The sequence below is a fragment of the Bos taurus genome, chromosome 2 (assembly GCF_002263795.3).
Source record: "Bos taurus isolate L1 Dominette 01449 registration number 42190680 breed Hereford chromosome 2, ARS-UCD2.0, whole genome shotgun sequence".
In the NCBI taxonomy this organism is placed as follows: Eukaryota; Metazoa; Chordata; class Mammalia; order Artiodactyla; family Bovidae; genus Bos; species Bos taurus.
The window spans coordinates 124,567,233-124,581,678 of record NC_037329.1 but is presented as its reverse complement, the minus strand read 5'-3'; the positions used below and the strand labels follow the sequence as shown (position 1 = coordinate 124,581,678).

At 40.2% G+C, this 14,446-nt stretch overlaps 1 protein-coding gene across 29 annotated transcripts in view; it reads left to right on the top strand.

The window, feature by feature from the left end:
* Positions 1–14,446, top strand: part of EPB41 (erythrocyte membrane protein band 4.1) — a 181,580-nt gene that overhangs the window by 29,113 nt on the left and 138,021 nt on the right. The gene's annotated exons all lie outside the window — the stretch shown is intronic.

The following is a 14,446-nucleotide window of genomic DNA, read 5'->3' as shown; positions in this document are numbered from 1 at the left end:
CGGGTTTCCAAAGGTCAAGGTGTTTTTTTGTTTTGTTTTCATTCATGCAACAAAGACTTAGTGTGGTTCTGTTTCCTGGGGATACAGCAGTGAACAAACTCCCAGCCCACCTGAGATTCACATCTGGTCTAATTTGAAATTCTACTGCACAGTTGAGGATATCCACTGATGAGGATAAAAGCTGGTCTTCCAAAGGGCAGGGTGTTTTTGGATTTTTGTTATCTGTACTATGGTAAGCAGCCTTTAAGATGGCCCAGTGATTCCTGTCTCCTGGTATTTATGCCTTGCGTAATCCCTTCCCTTTGAGTGTGCCCTGGACCTGGTGACTTACTTCTGATGAATAGAATATAGCACAGTGGTGGGATGTCACTTCCAAGATTAGGTTACAAAAGGCTGTGGTTTCTCCCTCGGGCTCTCTCATCTCTCATCTCTGGCTCTCTTCCTGTCACTCGGATCACCAGCTGCTATATCCTAAGAACATTCAGGCAGCCTATGGAGAGGCCCACATGGTGAGAAACCAAGTCTGTTAGTAACTACCATGAAAATGAGCTTGGAAGCAGATTCTTCCGGCAGAGTTGAGCTTTGAGAGGAGCGTAAACCTGGTTGACAGCTTGACTGCAACTTCACCAGAGACCCTGAATCAAAGGTGTCGGACTAAGCCATGCGCTTGAATTCTTGATCCATAGAAATGGAGATAATAAATGTTTATTGTTTTAAATCACCAAATTTCAGAGGTAATTTGTTATATGACAGGAGACAACTAATACATCTATGCGTGCTCAGTCGTGTCCAACTCTTTGCAACCGCAAGGACTGTAGCCTGCCAGGCTCCTCTATCCATGGGATTTCCCAGGCAAGAATACTAGAGTGGGTTGCTGCTTCCTCCTCCAGGGGATCTTCCTGACTCAGGAATCAAACCTGTATCTCCTACGTTTCCTGCATTGCAGGTGAATTCTTTACCCACTGAGCCCTTGGGAAAGCCCCAATACATCTACCATTTATTAATTTAATAAAAATTTATGAATCATCTGCTATTTACCAGGTCCTATCCTAAGCACACTGGGACATAACAGTGAAGAAAGTAGATTAGAAATGTCTGTTCTTGTGGAGTTTACATTTAGTGGGAGAGGACAAATAACAAAGTATACAAATCAGGGATAAAATGTAAGGTTTTAGTGAGGATCAGAGAAAGCAGAACAAGGGAGTGAAGAGGGAGGGAAGTGGGGTGGATATTTTAGGTACAGTGGTCAGAAACAACCTCTCTGGTAAGGTAACTTTTGAGCAGAGTCCTGAATGGTATCTGGAGAAGAGCATTCCAGGCGCAACAGGTGCAAAGGTGAAGGATGTTTGGTGTGTTTGAGAAGCATTAAGTAAGCCAGCATGGCAAGATCAAGATCATCTAGGGGCAAATGGTAGGAGCTGAGTTCAGAGAGTCTGCAAATGGGAGGAACAGTTGGTGTGGTGCCCTGGTGGCTATGCTACAGACTGCGCTTTTTTCTGAGATGAGAATTTTTGCAAGGGTTTTGAGCAGAGGAGTGGCATGATCATTTAATTAATATGTATTAATTGGTTGTCTGGGCTTCCCAGGTAGCTCAGTGGTAAAGAATCTGTCTGCCAGTGCAGGAGATGCAGGAGATGTGGGTTCAGCCCCTGGGTCTGGAAGATCCCCTGGAGAAGGAAGTGGCAACCCACTCCAGTATTCTTGGTGGAAAATCCCATAGACAGAGGAGCCTGGCAGGCTATAGTCCATGGGGTCACAAAGAGTTGGACACGACTGAGCGATTGGGCACACACACACAATTGATTATCTACAATGAGCAGGACCTTGTGGGTGTATGTGATCACAAAAATGTAGAAGACATGACTTCTTTCCTAAGGAAGTTTAGTGATCCAGTATTAGAAACGCCTGGGCAGGTCTTCACTGGGGGTCCAGTAGCTAAGACTCTGTGCTCCCAATGCAGGAGGCCCGGGTTCGATCCCTGGTCAGGGAACTAGATCCCACATGCCACAACTAAGAGTTCTCATGCCTCAACCAAAAATCCTGCATGCTGCAGCTAAGACCTGGCACAGTCACATTAATTAATTAATTTAAAAAATGACTGAGTGTATGCCTAAAGCTTAGGAATAGAGGCATTAGGTCCAAAAGACATATGGTTATGGGAAGAGCATGGAGTATAACCTGGGTTAACGTTCTGCCTCTTTGTTTTAACACCTTCAGCCACAATTTACTGGGGCATTGTATGTGCTTGATAAAGTAATAATGCTAGTATTTAATGATGACTTATTATGAGCCGTGCTCTGGACTGTGTTCTTTATAGGGATGACATAGGTATTGAAGGTTTGAGCCTGAGGGCTTAAATGCCTGGTTTTAATTTCTTGGTGTGTCACTTTTAAACTGGTGGTGACCTTGGGCAAGTTACTTCTGTACCTCAGTTTGCTCATTGTATAACGTGTGGATGATAAAAAATACCTTTTAAGGTTGTTATGATGATTAAATGAGTTAATATATGCGAGGTATGTGGGACAGTGTCTGGCACCAGATAAATGTTAGCCATTATTTTTACATTTAAGCCTCACCACAGCCCTGTGAAGTAGGTGTGAGTCATCCCATTTTATATTTTAAGTAGCAGGTTAAAAGTTAAGTAACTTGTCCAAAGTTTTATAATTAGCAAGTGAAAATTGGCCTCAAAGTCGAATTCTTAACTCCCTGAGCAGGGATCAAACCTATGCCCCGTGCAGTGGTTAAGACCACTGGACCTCCAAGGGAAGACCCCCAGATTCCTTACTGCTGCAGCTTTACTTAGTACAACCACAAACTTGTTAGGAGAGATGCAGTCTGAGATGATTTCTTAATGATGTGATCTTGTGAAAGTACTTTACTATGCCTCAGTTTACTCTTCTATAAAATAAGGATGATACATTACGCAGAATACATAATAATGACAGAAACAAACCTTGCAGTGTGCCCGTCATCTACAGGTAATCAGTGAACGTTAGTTCCCTTTTACCCTTGATAAAATCTGACTTGTGAACATGGGGAAAATAATCTTTGGTTAAGAAGAAGAATTTTTATATCTTGCCCCTTACATTTTCCATACTTCAATTGGGCATCTGTGGTGCTCAGTTGGTAAAGAATCTGCCTGCAGTGCTGGAGACCTGGGTTTGATCCCTGGATCAGGAAGGTCCCCTGGAGCAGGAAATGGCAACCCACTCCAATATTCTTGCCTGGAGAATCCCATGGATAGAGGGGGCTGGTGGGCTACAGTTCATGGGGTTGCAAAGAGTCGGACATGACTGAGCAATTAACACTTCCACTTTCTTTCAAATACAATATAGCTCTTTAGAAACATATATGGTTTTGTCTACCTTTGGATTTGATTCAGACCTACGCTGTAAGAGTTTTAAGCTTGCGTGTGAGTTTTCTAAAGACCCATTTCACAGCACCTCTGGCTTCAGAGCTTCATTTCCGGGTTGGTAGGACGCAGACATGTGGTTGATGTCCCCATTGTTGCTTTTATCTTTCACAGCAGATGTGAAAGTAAACATACGAGGTTGAAAAACAGGAAGAGGTCTGGCTGGTGTTCGTTGGGAGAGTGTTTTTGCAGGGGAACTGTACACAAGCCACCTGAAATTTGAAGTGCCTTGAATCTTTCTGACTTTTAGAAGATACAAAAGATGTTCTACCTTATTGCTGTAGACTAATAAAACAGTAAATGATTGTGCAGTTAATAATTTGTGAATTTGTGTTTCTGTGTTTAAACATATTGGAGAAGTGAGATAATGTGTTCCTCTTTTTGTTTGAAACAGAGGACTGATCAATAGCTTTATAGTCAGCCCCATTCTGTTTTTTTTCACTTGCGGAGTATTTTTTCAAGAAGGAGATATAGAGTTTTTGTCATCGTTGCTGTTGGGTATCTGTTCTAATGTCATCACACTTTAACTTCTTTAAAATCCAAAACTTGAGACGGCATTTTTCTACTATGCTCTTTGTTCTTAAGGAAAGGAATTAACACATGTTAAGTGTTAGCTGTATAGTAGGTACTGCTCTTCATATATGCTAAGTGCATACATTACTATTAACTATTTCCATTTTTGACATTCAGTCTGCAATGAGTTGTTTTCATTGCTTTGGAGAAATCTCTCCCTCTTTCCCTTTTTCTCCTCCTTCCCTTTCCTCTCGGCTTCCCTTCCTCCTCCTCCTAAATCATTCTCTCCCATATTTTTGCTGAACAGTTTTCTGTTAATATTATTTCGGAGGCAGTGTGATGTAGCAGCCAGTAACAATATGGATTTTGGAATCAGATAGACCTGAGTTTACAGTTAGGCTGTTTTGATAGAAAAAAACTACTTTCTCTCTTAGTAAATAAGAGCCAGGCTCCTCCAGAGTTGGCTTTTGAAGGAGATTCTGCACATGGGGTGGGATAATTGGAGCTCCCAGCAAGGACTTTTGTTCCTAAAGGTTCAGCTTTCCCTGGGGAATCCTTTGCTGGCCTCAGGGAGTGTTGCTTTCTTTTTAATTTTCAGCCCCAGAGGTGAGTCTTCTCTTAATACTCTTGTAGTACACAGCTGAGACCAGGCTGGAACATTTAGGGCTTTGCTAAAGGCTGCTGCTGCTGCTGCTAAGTCGCTTCAGTCGTGTCTGACTCTGTGCGACCCCATAGATGGCCTCCTACCAGGCTCCTCTGTCCAGGAGATACAAAAGAGAAATGAGCACTGAGTTACTGGAATGTTTCTGTATAATCTGTTTCACAAGATAAAACTCCTCTTTAATTGGTGGTTTTCTTTTGGGATGCCTCGCCTTTTAACTGCAAGGCATATGTCTGCCTTCCCATGGCAGAAGCTGTCTTAACTAATATTTCTACCTGAGAGTGCCTACAGCATATACAGAGTGCTCTACCCAGGGAAGGCCAAGAGGTGAAAAGGGGTTCTCTGTTTTGCCAGCCTTTGGTTATATTTGAGAGAGGAGCCACTTCTTGCTTGTGATCAACACTAGGTGTATACAACCCTTAAGGGAGACCACTGTTACTCATAGCTTAATAATTAGCATTCGTAGAAAAAAAAAAAGACAGTAGAGGAGTTTGGGAATAGAGGTGGGAGGGGGAGCTTCTTTTTGACCATTTATCTCAGATAATATAATCTCTGATTGTAACTCAGAAATTTGGCACAAAATAGCTCTCAGTAAGTATTCCCTCCCCATGTTTTGATTCTTAACATCGTTGGATGCCTAAGGAGCTATCCTTTGCGTTTGTTGTAATTTTATCTCAGGGTTTGCTTGAAGAGATCCTAGTCCTTAATCAGGTCCAGAGTTGGGCTGAGCACAGTGGCAATAAATGTAACTTGTTGTGATCCAGATGGAACACCGGGTGCTCTGAGCAGTCTAAGTGTAAATGTTAAAGGAAGTGTCTCTGGTATCACAGACTATTATTTCCAGAGGGGGACATATAACTAGGCTATTGATACAAGGTTTCTGGCTTGTTTTAATATAGAAAAAGTACAACAGAGTCAAAGACCTTTGGAGTCACAAACTTGCTTTATAATCCTGGCTCTGATACTGTTTAGCTGTGTATGGCAATGGCGCCCCACTCCAGTACTCTCGCCTGGAAAATCCCATGGATGGAGGAGCCTCGTAGGCTGCAGTCCATGGAGTCGTGAAGAGTCGGACACGACTGTGCGACTTCACTTTCACTTTTCACTTTCATGCATTGGAGAAGGAAATGGCAACCCACTGCAGTGTTCTTGCCTGGAGAATCCCAGGGACGGGGAGCCTGGTGGGCTGCCGTCTATGGGGTCGCACAGAGTTGGATACAACTAAAGTGACTTAGCAGCAGCAGCTGTGTATAAGTAACTTAGCCTCCCTATTTTTCAGTCTCTCTTTGTTAAATTTATATAAAGTTTAACATGACCTGCCTTTTAGAACTGCTGAAAAGACGCAATAATACATAATATGGTGGCACTAGTGGTAAAGAAGCCACCTGCTGATACAGGAGACACAAGAGACACAGGTTCAATCCTTGGGTCAGGAAGATCCCCTGGAGTAGGAAATGGTAACCCACTCTAGTATTCTTGCCTGGAAAATTCTGTGGACAGAGGAGCCTGGTGGGCTATAGTCCACGGGGCGGCAAAGAGTTGGACACAACTGAGCGCGTGCACACACACACACACCTGGTGCCAGGACACAGTGGGCACTTAATGAATAAAAAATAATTATGGTTTTCAGTGACATTTCTGTAAAATCCATCTTCTCTGATTTATACATATTCTGACCTTGTTATTTTTGATAGCTTTATTGAGATATAATTAACAATATACTCATTTAAATATACAATTCAGTGTTTTCTAGTGTGTGCAGCTGTCACCTCCATCTAATTTTAGGTTATTTTTCTCCCCCAAGAAAGAACTCTGTACCCATTGGCAGTCAATACCCATTCCCCAACCTGTAATAATCCTAGCACTAGGCACCACTAACTACTTTGTGTCTCTGTAAATTGGTCTGTTCTGAACTTTTCTTGTAAATGGAATCATGTAATATCTGGCCTTTTGTGGTTAGCATCTTTTAGTTAGCATAGCATTTTTAGGGTTTGACTGTGCAGTAGTGTATCAGTAGCTCATACCTTTTAATTGCTGAGTAATATTCCATTGTATGGCCATGCTACATTTTATTTATTCATGTTATCAGCTGATGGACATTTGGGGTGTTTTCACTTGTTGACTGTTATGAATAATGCTGCTGTGACCAATCACGTACAGTGTTTTGTGTGAACATATGTTTTCATTTTTCCTGAGGATGTACGTAGGAGTGGATCCAGGCCTTATGGTAATTCTATGTTAACATTTTGTAGAACTGTCCTTGATTGGTTTTAATCATGTTTTCCTCTTTGACTGCATGATTTTCTGTTTTTTGCTATGGCTGACAGCCATAGCCATCTTCACTGTTAGTTACCAAGAGCTTACTGAATTTCTTTTTATTATCTTCTTACTGTTCAACTGTACCCTGTTTCGCTCAGCTCGCTAGTCATTGCCAATGAACCTCTTGTGTTTTTAATAGATTATGCTTCCCGTCCATGAGATGTTCTTTTCTGTTTCATCACCCTTGTTACTTGTAGTCTCTCCCCGGCTGAAGATGGGTTTAGAAATAAAAGTTCTAAATAAGTTCTATTGAAATGTGATCCATACTTCGGTTTACTTTACCTGGTTATGAATAATACTGAAGATCTATGATAGGAGGAGAGATACTTAAACGAATATTTGGTACTAAATGTATGAGGCAGGCTAAATTATTCCATCCATATTCAAAATGCTTAACAACAGGGGCTTTTAAAAGAAAAAGAATACAAAATTAGAGATAAAAACAAATGTTTATTCAGAATGAGAAAATAAACCACAACAAATTTATATATTTTATTTATTTTTCTGCTGGTTGTGCCAAGTGGCTTGTAAGATGTTAGTTCCCCAACCAGAGATTGAACTGGGCCCCTGGCAGTGAGAGCACTGAATCCTGATCACTGGACCACCAGGGAATTCCCTAAACTATATCTTTTAAAAGCTGAAAAACCCAAACATCACAAAATTCAGAAAAACAGCATAATATTTTTTAACTACCTTATACACTGCTATAATTTCCCCTATATTCATGCTACTAAAGATTTTCATATTATGACTTTGTAATATCATTTTTATAGAGACCATAGAAAGATAATTCAGTCTTTTTTCTACCACTTGGCCTTGGCAGGGACCAATACAAATGAGGACCTTGAAGCTTAAGCTTCTTTAGCTTTATAGTAAACCTACCTCTGCATAGTAAATAAGCTTAAGATATTATCCAGGAGATTGTAAAATGCCTATTCTGTGTTCTAATCATTGATTACAATTATTTGTTGAAAGATACTTCCTGTGAATCATTCTTGGATTTAATGTTTACTTATCCATTTATCTTTGTAAATTTTTATAATATCTTTTCCTTCAGGAGTGTACAGTACTAATGAATCATCCTAAACTGTAAAGGGTATTTTTTTAACTCCTTCGCCCATCCCAGATGCAGATACTAGCTGGGTATTTGGTTGAATGCCCTTTATTTTAAGTTTGCCAGTTTTTTTTTTTTTTTCCCATGGTTAGATAGGTTGTGCATTTTTGCGGAGAATACCACAGAGGTAATGTGTCCTCATCACATCATGTCAGGAGATATATGGTATCAGTAGTTATTATTCCTGGTTAAGGTAAAGTCTGGGCTTCTCTGGTAGCTCAGCTGGTAAAGAATCCACCTGCAATGCAGGAGATCCCGGTTCGATTGCTGGGTTGGAAAGATCTCCTGGAGAAGGGATAGGATACCCACTCCAGTATTCTTGGGCTTCCCTGGTAGCTCAGCTGCTAAAGAGTACGCCTGCAATGTGGGAGAAAAGAGTACGCCTGCAATGTGGGAGACATGGGTTCAATCCCTGGGTTGGGAAGATCCCCTGGAGAAGGGAATGGCTGCCCACTTACGTATGTTGGCCTGGAGATTTCTATGGACTGTATAGTCCATGGGGTTGCAAAGAGTCAGACATGACTGAGTGACTTTCAGTTTCACTAAGGTAAAGTCTGCTAGGTTTCTCCACTGTAAAGTTACTAATTTTTTTGTGTCTTTTCTAAATATCTACTTTTCCTAAAAAGTGAGTCCCTAAGTCCAGCCTAGATTCAAGGTGGCAGAAATCAAGCTCCATCTCCTGAAGGGGAGAATCTGAAAAAATTTATGGGCATATGTTAAAACTGCCACAGGAATTAATAAATATTTTGGGGGACATACTTTGAAGCTATGCAAATATCATGTGTGTGTGTGCACGCTCAGTCATGTCCAACTCTTTGCAACCCCATGAACTGTAGCCCTCCAGGCTCCTCTGTCCATGGAATTCTGCAGGCAAGCATACTGGAGCGGGTTGCCCTTTCCTTCTTCGGGGATCATTCTGACCTGCGTCACTTGCATCTCCTGCATTGGCAGGTGGATTCTTTACCAGCTGAGCCATGGGGGAGGCCCTGCAAGTATGTTTCTCTGTAAAGTTTTGCTGCCTACTTTTAGTTTTATCAGGGATGTTGCCTGCAGTGACCGTTGCTGTGGTGTTCTAATAGTGATTTTCTATTTTGGGAGGGCTTCTAAAAACTAATTACAGGGCCCTATCCTGAGAGTTTTTGATTCTATAGGTCTGTGTGGGGCCTGAGAATTTGCATTTCTAGCAAGTCCCCAGTGACGCATTGATACTGTTCTGGGAATCTGAGAATCACTAATAGAAAGCATTATCACAATCTCAGCAAGTTCCCTTCCCAGCTAATCCCTGCCTCCCTACCCACTTTAGGAGGCAATCTCTGTTCTGATTTTTATGTAGTTACATTCTAAACACAATCAATCTTTTTAGGAAAGCTCAATTGATGAAAATCCAAATTAAAAAAAAAGGTAAATTAGGGAGAGTTGATTGTTTGTTAAATTTATTATTATTATTTATTTATTGGCTGTGCTGGGTCTTCTTTGCTGCACAGGGGCTTTCTTGAGTTCTGGTGAGCAGGGGCCACTCTTGACTTGCGGGGCGTGGGCTTTTTGCAGGGGCTTCTCTTGTTGCCAAGCGCAGGCCGTAGGCGCTCGGGCTTCAGTAGTTGCAGCCCGTGGGCTCGGTGGTCTCGGCTCTCGGGCCCTAGAGCATGGGCTTAGTAGTTGTAGTGCGTGATCTTAGTTGCTCCACAGCATGTGGAACCCAGACCAGGGGTCCAGTCGGTGTCCTCTGCATTGCAAGGCAGATTCTTAACCACTGGACCACCAGGGAAGCCCCAGGGAGAATTGATTCTCATCAAAGAAGGATTTCTTTCATTTTCTTCTGAAAACTTGCAGATATATGTGACATCTGCTGCCTTGTATCATTTTTCCTGTATGTGACAAGATTGTAAGTGGGGGACTTAGTCTTGTACTTTGTCACATTCCCTGTGGCATCTAGAAATCTTAGACATGGTCAGTACATATTCTGTTTTTTGGCCATGCCGCCTGGCATGTGAGGGATCTTAGTTCCCCCACCAGGATTAAAACCCATGGCCCTTGTGTTGCAAGTGGAGAGTCTTAACTACTGGACTGCCAAGGAAGTCCATATTGATTTTTTAAAGTCTTTTTTTGTTTCCCTTGCTCCCTTTTTACTAAACTTTAAAATAGCGAACGATTTCTCATTTAGGTTTCTCTTCTACTTCATTTTAAATTATCTAGAAAAACAGGTATGACAAATGATAGATCATTGACTCATTAGAGACCATGTTCTATGACCAAGACAAACTGGGTTTACTTTAGTGTATAAAAGTAACCCTTCACACATTGAAAAACTTTGCCTTTTTCTCCATATTTCATCATCTATTTTTCTAAGATTTTATGTATTCTTAGAGGTTCTATTGGGGCTTCCCAGGTGGCGCTGGTGGTAAAGAATCCACCTGCCAACGCAGGAGATGCAAGAAATGAGGGTACGATTCTTGGCTGAAGCAGTTGAAGATCTGTATTTTCCAATCTTGACACCCATATTCCATATTCCATTTCTGTCTTTTCACTGTCTCTGGGATAACTCCGTTTGGATATTTTGTGCCATCATCTCTCTCCACCATTCATCTATCCAATATTTTATTCTTTGCTAGTCACTGTACTAGAAATAAGAATTTCAGAGATGAAAATGGCACAATTGCTACCTTCAAGGATACTACCAGTAAAAGTGGGAATAGCTCCATAAGGAGATATGCACAGGACATTATGGGATTACAGAGGAGGAAAACCGAGGAAGAAAAGAAAATTCTACTAGGCACCAGGGAGTGGCCAAGGGAAGGCCTTCCAAGAAGTGACTGAGTAAATTCTTGAAGGACACATGAAAATAACGTTGTTCTGATTCTATTATAAATGGAATTGTTTTCCTAATTTCATTTTTGCATTGTTTATTGCTTATGTATAGAAATGGAATTCATTAAAAAAAAAATATTTGTTTTCGGCTGCACTGGGTCTTGGTTACTGTACATCAGCCTTTTCTAGTTGCGGCCAGCGGCAGCTACTCTCTAGTTGCAGTGCGGGAGCTTCTCTTTCCGGTGGCTTCTCTTGTTGCTGAGCATGGGTTCTAGAGTGTGTGGGCTCAGTAGCTCCCAGGCTCTAGAATGTGGGCTCATTGTGGCCCATGGGCTTCGTTGCCCCCATGGCGTGTGGAATCTTTCCAGAGCAGGGATCGAACCTGTGTCCCCTTCATTGGTTAACCACCGGACCACCATGGAAGTCTGAAATACGATTGCTTTTTGAATGTTGACCTTGTATCCTGCAATCTTGCTAAACTTGCTTCTTGTAGTAGGTGTGTGTGTGTGTGTGTGTGTGAATTCCATAGAATTTTCAATGTACAAGATTGTGTCATCTGTAAATTGACATAATCTACTTCTCCCTTTCTAATCATTTTTATATCTTTTTCTTGCTTAATGGCCCTGGCTAGAACCTTAAGTACAATGTCAAATAGAAGTGGTAAGAGCAAACATCCTGGTTTTGTTCCTGATACTAGGGAGAAAGCTTTTCCCTGTGTGTGGTATGTGTTGATGTTAGTTGTAAGTTTTTCATACTCTTCATCAGATTGAGGAAGTTTCCATCTCTTCCTTGTTTGTGTGTGTTTTTTCCATCATGAAAGGGTGTTGGGTATTGTCAGATGCTTTTTCTGCATCTATTGAGATGATCATGAAGAACTTTTATTGATATGGTGTATTACATTGATTTTTGTACATTGATCCAAACTTTCAAAGAAAAAATGTGATTTCATTGGTTTTCTCTATTGGTTTTCTGTTCTCCATGTTGTCTGTTTCTACTCTTACCTTTTCTCCCCACTCTTACATTTTTTTTTTCTTTTTGTTTTAGTTAGCTTGCTCTTCTATTTTCCAATTTCTTAAGGTGGAAGTTTAGGTTATTGATTTGGTACCTTTTTTCTTTTTTAGTGTGCTTGTTTATAGCTGTAAGTTTCCCTCAGAGCATTGGTTTCTCTGCATAAGTATGTTGTATTTTCATTTTCATTCATTTCAAAGTCTTTTCTAATTTCTTTTGTGATTTCTTATTTGATCCATTAGTTATTTAGGAGTGTATTGTTTAATTTTTATGTTTGTGAATTCTCCAAATTTCATCCCATTATTAATTTCTAATTTTATTCCATGTGATCAGAGAATATTCTTTGTATGAGTTTGATCATTTCAAATGTATTAAAGCTTGTTTTATGATCTAATTTATGTCTTTTTTGGAGAATGCTCTGTGTGCACTTGAGAAGAATATGTAGTTTTCTGTTGTTGAGTGGAGTTTTCTATAAGATGTCTGTGCGGCACAGTCGGTTGGTTGATTCTGTTCTGAAACTCTTCTTTTTCCTTGTTGGTCTTCTGTCTAGTTGTTCTGTCCATCACTGAAAGTACTTTTAAGACCTTGATATTTAAAAATTTAAAGGCCTACCGCAGTATTCTTGCCTGAAAACTTCCAGGGATGGACGAGCCTGACAGGCTTTGGGCAGGACTTTGTGAAAGTGGTTCATTTCCGCTCCATGTGGTGTGAGCTCGGGCAGCTTGTCTCTGTTTCATGCGGTGTGAGCACCAGTGGCGGGGCTGCAGCTGGAGGGCACAAGATGGGCTTGGGTTCATGTCTGATGCTTCAGCTAGGGTGGTTCATCATCTGGAGGCTGGCTGGAAAACAGGGCCTCATGTTGTGACTCTAATTCTTGATAGGAAGAGTTGGTGGCTGTCTTTGTAAGCAAACTACCGTAGCTCTTAAACAAATGTTAAGTTGGGTTGAGAGCTTAAATCTTTGAGCTGCCTTTTTTTTGGCGGGGGGTGGCGGCAAGAATACTGGAGTGGGTTGCCATTTCCTTTTCCAGGAGATCTCCCTGACCCAGGGATTGAACTGAGAGCTTAAATCTTGAATTTAACTGTTCTTTCCTTTTCTGTACACTACTTTCAAAATAATTCTTGCTAATGCTCTGATGAAAGTTAGGTAACTAACATTAAAATATGTCACCTGAAATCAGATAGCAAAATATTTCTTGGGAAATGATTGAAATAACCAGTTTTGATATTATGTTTGGTTGGTTCAAGTCTGTTGGGGAAACTGTTCTAGTCTGGTTCCAATTACATTAAATTATGAGATGAGTTACTCTAGTCCTAAGTAGGGCAACCAAAATATTCAGAGATTGGTTGTATGTTGTGTGACTAAAAGAAAATGTTTACAACTGTCTGACCTGTGATGTGCCAGGAAATATGTATTAGGATATTCAATGTGTTGCTTGATAAGAAAATGAAAGCATGACATTTACTTTTTTTTTTTTTACTGGGGACTTTTCATGTCTCAACGTCTTAACGAATGAATTACCCATTACCCAGAGGTATGGGATATGAAAAGCAAACAAGAAGGCCTCAAGGAAAATCACTAGATGGTGATTTTGTCTTTGAGACACATTTCTTAGTATTTGAGAGTATATCAGATTATAATAACTTTTGTTGTGGAGACAAATGATGAGGAAGAATGAGTTGTAGGTAGTTGTAGGCAGGTTTTATTAAATGAATATTCTTTGGACGAAGAGCTTTTTTATTGAGTCTACACCGAGTTTTAAGACATATTTTTCAAAAATTACCTATACCATGGTATTAATTTATCAGCAGAGATAGTTTTCTGCAAAGAAGATCCATAGAAATAAATGACTTAAAATGTCTTGTCTTTAAATTTTAAAAGTAATAACTAGAATTTTAGAAATTTGGAGCAAAAAAGAAAAGTATGAATGCAAAATTAAGAATTACCCGTAATCATCAAATATCAGTAGCACTGTAAACATATTGATGGTATTTCTCTCTGGCCTTTTATATTTTCCCTTTTTGAGATAATATGGAGCCTTATGGATTTCATCCCTCCAGCCCCTCTCATTCTGATTTCTTTGGGAAGTCTTACTTTGTTCTTTTAATTATAATAGGAATAATAATAGGAAACTCAGTTTATTAGAAAAAAGAGAAAAGAAAAATTCCTTCCCTACACACATGCTAGGAGTATAGCTTTCAACCCTGGTCTATGGAACAAACAAAGAAAATCTAATGTTAGTTTGGTAAAAGCCTTTGAAGATAACAGTTCATTTGGTTCTAAGGGAGAAAATCAAGATTTCAAAATGAATTTGTAGAAGCAGACTATAATTCTATTTATAACATCTATAAATTTGGGAGTAATAAAAGTAGTTTTTAATAGTGATATGAACTGAATTATCTCCGATTATGCTATAATTGGCTTTATGTCCATGCAACCCCTACTATTGTTACTTGGTTAGTTCTCAGGCGATAATTACATGCAGACCATTCTTTGTATAATATATGTTGCTAAGGAGAACCTCACCTAGAACGTAAGTTGTCATCTTTTCCTTCTTCTCTTTCTTCTCCTTCCTCCTCCCTTTGTCCTTCTTCCTCCTTTGCTCCCTCCCTCT